General features: G+C 39.5%; 1 protein-coding gene across 1 annotated transcript in view; it reads right to left on the bottom strand.

Moving 5' to 3' along the window:
• Window positions 1-6,769, bottom strand: part of HHAT (hedgehog acyltransferase) — a 348,920-nt gene that overhangs the window by 277,756 nt on the left and 64,395 nt on the right. The gene's annotated exons all lie outside the window — the stretch shown is intronic.

Below are 6,769 nucleotides of genomic sequence, written 5' to 3'. Positions count from 1 at the left end.
CCGCCCCCCCCCCCCCCCTGCGCCCCCCCCCCCCCGCCACAACCCAACACAAGCTTGAGAGAGGGTCAGAGAAAGACAGGCATGAGAGGATTGTAGGTACAGCTGAACAGACAGCCTCTGCCCTCAGGGGTTTCAGAACCTCAAGACAGTTGCCTCCTTTCCTGAGCACGGTAGAGGTAACCGCTCCCAGAAGCACACACAGACCAGTCAGGGCACACAGCAAATGCCAGCAGACCACAGCAGCACTTGGCTTTCATCCTCTACAAGCATAACCCCGAAAAACATCAGACCCGCACCACTACCCTGAGAAGCAGGCAGTACCTTCCCTACGGCACAAATGAGGACCGGGCTCGAAGATATTAACTAACTTGCTTCTAAGACCACGTAGCTTGAAAGTGGCAAAGCTGGGATTCACCCAAGTGCTCTTACGCACTCAGAATACTGCCTAAGATAAAAAGAGCCTTAACTCAAAGTAACAAGCAAATTAAATGGAGGAACATCTAGATCCTATACTAGGTATATTTCTGATGCTGGTACATGCAAAATAGCAGCTGAAAATGGAGGAAGTCTGGAAAGGAGGTGGAGCATCCAGTCAAGAGCATCTGGAAAGTTAATCTACATCTTGCATTCTCCAAGGGGCCAGATCGCCTGGGGTGGGGGGGCTGGTTCTTGGAGACAAGAAAACCTCACTCTATGCACAAAGCACAGGCATGCATATAGTACATAAACAGTATATCTGTGGTATTAAAATTTCATAGTAAGGAAGTCACAATTGGGAAAAATTACATTAAAAAGGCTTGGGGGGGGGGTGGGGGAGGCGGTGGCGTGCCTGAGTGGCTCAGTCGGTTAAGCATCTGCCTTGGGCTCAGGTCATGATCCTGGAGTCTCAGGATTGAGCCCCGCCCGCATCAGGCTCTCTGCTCAGCGGGGAGTCTGATTCTCCCTCTGACCCTCACCCCTCTTGTGCACTCATGTGCTAATAAAAATCTTAAATAAATAAATAGGTTCAGGGAGGGAGAAGAGGGGCGATAAAGAAAAAAAGCTAGAGAGAAACTGATCTACAGGAAGCAAATGAGAACTAGCAAGAACAGAGTGAGAGGCAAAGGAGACCGATCAGATGTGGCCATGTCAGTCCTGATGCATGTGCAAGAGTCCTAAGGAAGGCAGAAGATGAACAACTTGCTGTGCCCAGGGCACCCTCAGCTTTCCTTCTGCCCTATTTCATTCTTCCACATGTGCAGTTACAAGTATATCAAAAATCAAACACAGAGAAAGGAACATTTATAAAATGTGTAAGGTACAGAGAACAGCAAAACAGCACCCCTATACCTGCCACCAGCTTCAGAAAGACAAGACTCTATCAGTGCTTTAGAGGGCCATATCTCTATTAGGCCTCAATTAAACTGTCAAAGGAAAAAAAGGGGTGGGCCTGCATCTCCCCCAATTCTTCTACTTCCCATCCCAACCAGACATAACTACTATCCAGAATTTTAATAGTTATCTCATCTTTGTAAGCATACATGTGAATGTATCGTTTAGTTTTGCACAATTCTGAGCTTTATATGGGATCGTATCCGATGGAATCCTCTGCAACTTGCCTTATTAGCTTAATGTTGTGATCCAAAAATTCATCCATGTTGACAATTATAGCTATGATTCATTCCTTTCCATGGAATAAATTCACTACAATTCATCCATTTTCCCATAATGGATACTTGCATTGCTTCTGGTTCTTCATATTATAAACATCACTGCAGTGAATGTCCTGACTCATGCCCTGATAGGCGAACAAGACTTTTTCCAAGGAATATATCAGAATTAGCACTGCAGCAATGTCCACAATAGCCAAACTGTGGAAAGAGCCAAGATGTCCATCGACAGATGAATGGATAAAGAAGATGTGGTGTATGTATATACACACACACACAGGAATATTATGCAGCCATCAAAAGGAATGAAATCTTGCCATTTGCAATGACATGGATGGAACTGGAGGGTATTATGCTGAACGAAGTAAGTCAATCAGAGAAAGACATGTATCATATGACCTCACTGATATGAGGAATTCTTAATCTCAGGAAACAAACTGAGGGTTGCTGGAGTGGTGGGGGGTGGGAGGGATGGGGTGGCTGGGTGATAGACATTGGGGAGGGTATGTGCTACGGTGAGTGCTGTGAATTGTGTAAGACTGATGAATCACAGACCTGTACCCCTGAAACAAATAATACATTATATGTTAAAAAAGAAGAAGAAGAAGAAGATAGCAGGAGGGGAAGAATGAAGGGGGGGAAATCGGAGGGGGAGACGAACCATGAAAGACTATGGACTCTGAGAAACAAACTGAGGCTTCTAGAGGGGAGGGGGCAGTGGGAGGATGGGTTAGCCTGGTGATGGGTATTAAAGAGGGCACGTACTGAATGGAGCACTGGGTGTTATATGCAAACAATGAATCATGGAACACTACATCAAAAACTAATGATGTAATGTATGGTGATTAATATAACATAGTAATAATAAAAAAAGATCACATTGACGTGTTGATATAATTAACCATATTAGTAGATGGCTAATTAACTAATATGGTTAATTATATTAATATGTTGATGTAATCTTTACATGTTAAGCCACTTTGCATTCCTGGAATAAATCCCATTTCGTCATAATTTAAAAAAAAAAAATACGTATTGCAAATATTTTCTCCTAAAAAAAAAAAAAGAATTAGCGCTGCAGCTATGGGCTATGCACCTCTTTGTATTACAAAGAAAAATACATATTCACAAGCTCTCCATATGAGTTCAGGTAGCCATTACTTGATACAATAAGCATTTTGTCTTTGCTCCACTGGAAAGTATGAAATGATAAGAGTTTTAAGATGCATTTGCTTGATTACTAATAAAGTTGAACATGTGTTCTAAGTTTATTGGTCATTTATGTTTCCTCTTCTGCAAATTCCTTTGCACATCTTGAGCCATTATTTATTGGGTGATTTGTCTTTTTCTTAGGAAATTTCTTTATGTATTCTAAATACTAATCTTCTGTCAGTTTGTAAATGACCTATTAGTGACTTGTTTTTTCACTTTCTTCATTGTCTCTTTGGATCCATCCAAAGATGTACACAATTATACACTGATGATTACACATGATTATACACTGACAAGTTATTTTAATGTAGTTAAACTTATCAATTTTTTCCTTCACAATTTGTACTTTTTGTGTCTTAAGAAATCATTCTCAACCCTAACAATAACAGATAATCTCCATCACACTTTCTAAAAATGATATACTTTCTCACTGTAAGTCCTTAATCTACCTTGAAAAGGATAAGTGTAGGGATGCCTGGGTGGCTCAGTTGGTTAAGTGACTGTCTTCGGCTCAGGTCATGATCCTAGAGTCCCTGGATCGAGTCCCACAAAGGGCTCCCTGCTCAGAAGGAAGTCTGCTTCCCCTTCTGACCCTCCCCCCTCTCATGTGCTCGCTCTCTCAAATAAATAAATAAGATCTTTAAAAAAAAAAAAAAGGGTAAGTGTGCATTTCTTTTTAACATAGCTAAACAACTCTGTCAGCACTGTTTACTGAACACTTCATCTTTTCCACACAGATCCGAAATGCTAATTCTGTCACAAAACAAGTTTCCATCTATGCACAGGTATTTTCTAAACTCCATTCTGTTCCACTGGTCTACTTGTCTACCCTGGTGCCAATACAACAATGTCCTAATTATCATATCTTTATAAGTCATAATATCTGGTAGGGTATATCCTCTGATTTGGGTATCAATTTTATACTATCTTCATAAAAGGTAGGCTCCCTTTTTTTCTCTTTTCTGAAAAAGTCTGGGAAAGATTTAAGTCATTTGTGTCTTGGATGTCTGGCAGAATTGGTATATTACTAGTGTTTTCTTTACAAATAGATTTTTGACTAGTGATTCAATTTCTTTTCACGGTGATAGCACAATGTGGTCTTTCTCTTTCTTCATGAGTCAGTTTCAGTGAGCTGTATTTTCTAGAAATGTGTCTACTTTGCCAAAGTCTTCAAGACTTTTGGTGTAAAGTTATGCAAAATATCCTCTTACTATATTTTTTCATCAGCTTTTCCATACCTAATACTGCTTATTTGTGCACTTTCTTTTTCCTTGACCAGTCTTGCCACTGATTATTTTATTAATTTCTGCTCTTATTTTTGTTGTTTCCTTCCTTTCCTTTTATTCTGTCCTAACTTAAGTTGTATGTTTAGTTCATTATTTTTCAGCCTTCCTGCTTTTTTAATATGAGTACGTAAGATTATGGTTTCCAATTAAGTACCATTCTAGCCACACCCTACAAATTTTGATATGTAACATCTTTTTCATTCATTTCTAACTATTTTCTAATTTCTAGTATGATCTCTTCTTTGACCTACAAGTTATTTAAAAATATGTTCTCTTTAATTTCTAAATGAATTAGAGTTTTCAGGTCATCTTGTGTTATTGGTTTCCAAACTTAACTGCACTGGGATTAAAGAGGGTAATCTATATAAAACACATACTTGGAAATTTTCTTGAAAATACTTTGAAATTTGTTGAAATTTATGGTCCATATATGATTAATTTTTTAAGATTTTATTTGAGACAGAGAGAGAGAGAAAACACGAGCAGGGAGAGAGGGGCAGAGGGAGAGGAAGAGTGAGAAGCAGAGTCCCCAGTGAGCAGGGAACCCAACACGGGGCTCAATCCCAGGACCCAGGGATCATGAGCTGAGCTGAAGGCAGATGCTTAAATGACTGAGCCACCCAGGCACCCCCATATGTGGTTAATTTTTATAAATATTCTGTATTCTTTAAAAGAATATGAATTCTCTAGTTAGGTGTAACAATTTATATATCAAGGTTATTAATTATTTTTTCCTTGTTTTTTCTACATGATCTATCAATTAGTCATGAATTATGTTAAAATCTCTCCCTATAGGGGTACCTGGGTGGCTCAGTCAGTTGGGCGACTGCCTTCAGCTCGGGTCATAATCCTGGAGTCCCGGGATTGAGCCCCACATTGGGCTCCCTGCTCAGTGGGGAGTCTGCTTCTCCCTCTGTCCTTCACCGTGCTTGTGCTCTCTCACCCCGCTCATGCTCTCTGGCACTCGCTCTCTCAAATAAATAAATAAAACCTTAAAAAAAAAATCTCTCCCTATAATCATATATTTATCTATCTTTATGGTACTGATCAACTTTGCATTATATATGTTAAAGCAAACAAACTTAGAATTAGAACACCCTCCCAATTATTAGTGGCCGGTCACTAATAATGCTCTTTGCCAGCCATTGATAAAACTGTACCAGGGGAGAAGAAAGTCTTAGATTTGCTTGGAACATCTTTTCCCATCCTTTTACTATCAAACTTTCCATGTCCCTCCATTTTAAGTAGATCTTGCCAAGAAGAACATCTTAGGACTCTGTTTTTATTTCTTTGTTTATTTTCCTTTATTTCTGTTTTTCTTTTATCCAGTCTGACAATCTTTTTCTGGGGGATATGTGTGGGGATTAGGTCCATTTCCATTGATTGTGATTACTGATATATTTGCATTTATCTGCCATTCCTTTTGTACTTTCTCTTTGTCCTATCTTTTCCATGTTTCATCCTTACCTTTTTTTTTAAAGATTTTATTTATTTATTTGGGAGAGAGAGAGAGAGCACACAGGCAGAGGGGAGGGGCAGAGGGAGAGGGAAAAGCAGGCTCCCCGCTGATCAGGGAGCCCAATGCAGGACTCGATCCTAGGACCCCAGAATCATGACCTGAGCTGAAGGCAGATGCTTAACCAACAGAGACACCCAGGTGCCCTCACCCTTACTTTTTAATGACATTTCTAACAGATGAAGCTCACCATTTGTTAAGGGGTTAAAAAAAGAATAGTACTGTCTCACCATCCCTACTCTACAGAAAATGATGAATTAAAATTCAGCGGTGAAAAGCTTTCCTAAAGTTATAAAGCTAATCAGTGAGAAAGCCCAGGACCTAATACACCACCAAGTACTCTTCTGCTACACTGCATCTGACTCTTACCCACAGCAGTAGTAGTAAGATTGGACACATTTCACAGATCCTCCTCAACATTTCACCTTCTGCTCACAAAGTAAAAGTGACAGGTATTATGCTATTCATTTTACATATGGGAAAAGAGAGACATAGGGGCAAAGTCACTTACCTATGGGCAGAGAAATCTTGGTTAAACACAAAAATGTTAAATTTCTAGAAAACTTGAACTCTTAAAAAAAAAAACACCAAACAGAAATTTGTGGAAGAAAAGAAACCCATTAATGAGGGCTTGGGTACCTATATAATCCCTACTAGCTTAGGGATACCCCAAACATGTATTATTTATTATTGGGTCTGCTTAGAAAGTCCTAGGAAGTGTTTTAACGTATGAAGATCTGACAGCAATGATTTGACAGTAATGATTTTAGTTTTCGCCATTTTAGAAGATGGAAACCACCTGAGTACAAAAAGTAGTCAATATCATATTTAAAACAAAGAAAGTTAATGTGCCATTGGGATTTCCTATTTTCCAGGATGAGAAGTAAGCCTAAAAAGTACCAATTTTCAAGAAACAGCTAAAAAATAGCCCAAGTCAGGTTCACTTCTCTAACCACATGGCACGTCTTGTTTTCTCGGTCTCACATTCTGGTCTCTCTTGCCCAGAGGCTCCTGCTTCTTCTGGTTCTTCACATCCATGAACCTCTAAGGATCAAACATTTTTTGTGGGTTGACTTCCAAGTCAGTTTTTGGTTCTATTGTCTTTA

Source organism: Mirounga leonina, unplaced genomic scaffold (assembly GCF_011800145.1).
Source record: "Mirounga leonina isolate KUSES-001 unplaced genomic scaffold, KU_Mleo_1.0 Mir_154, whole genome shotgun sequence".
Lineage (NCBI taxonomy): Eukaryota > Metazoa > Chordata > Mammalia > Carnivora > Phocidae > Mirounga > Mirounga leonina.
The sequence above is the reverse complement of the archived record's forward strand: the minus strand, read 5'-3'. Positions and strand labels throughout refer to the sequence as shown.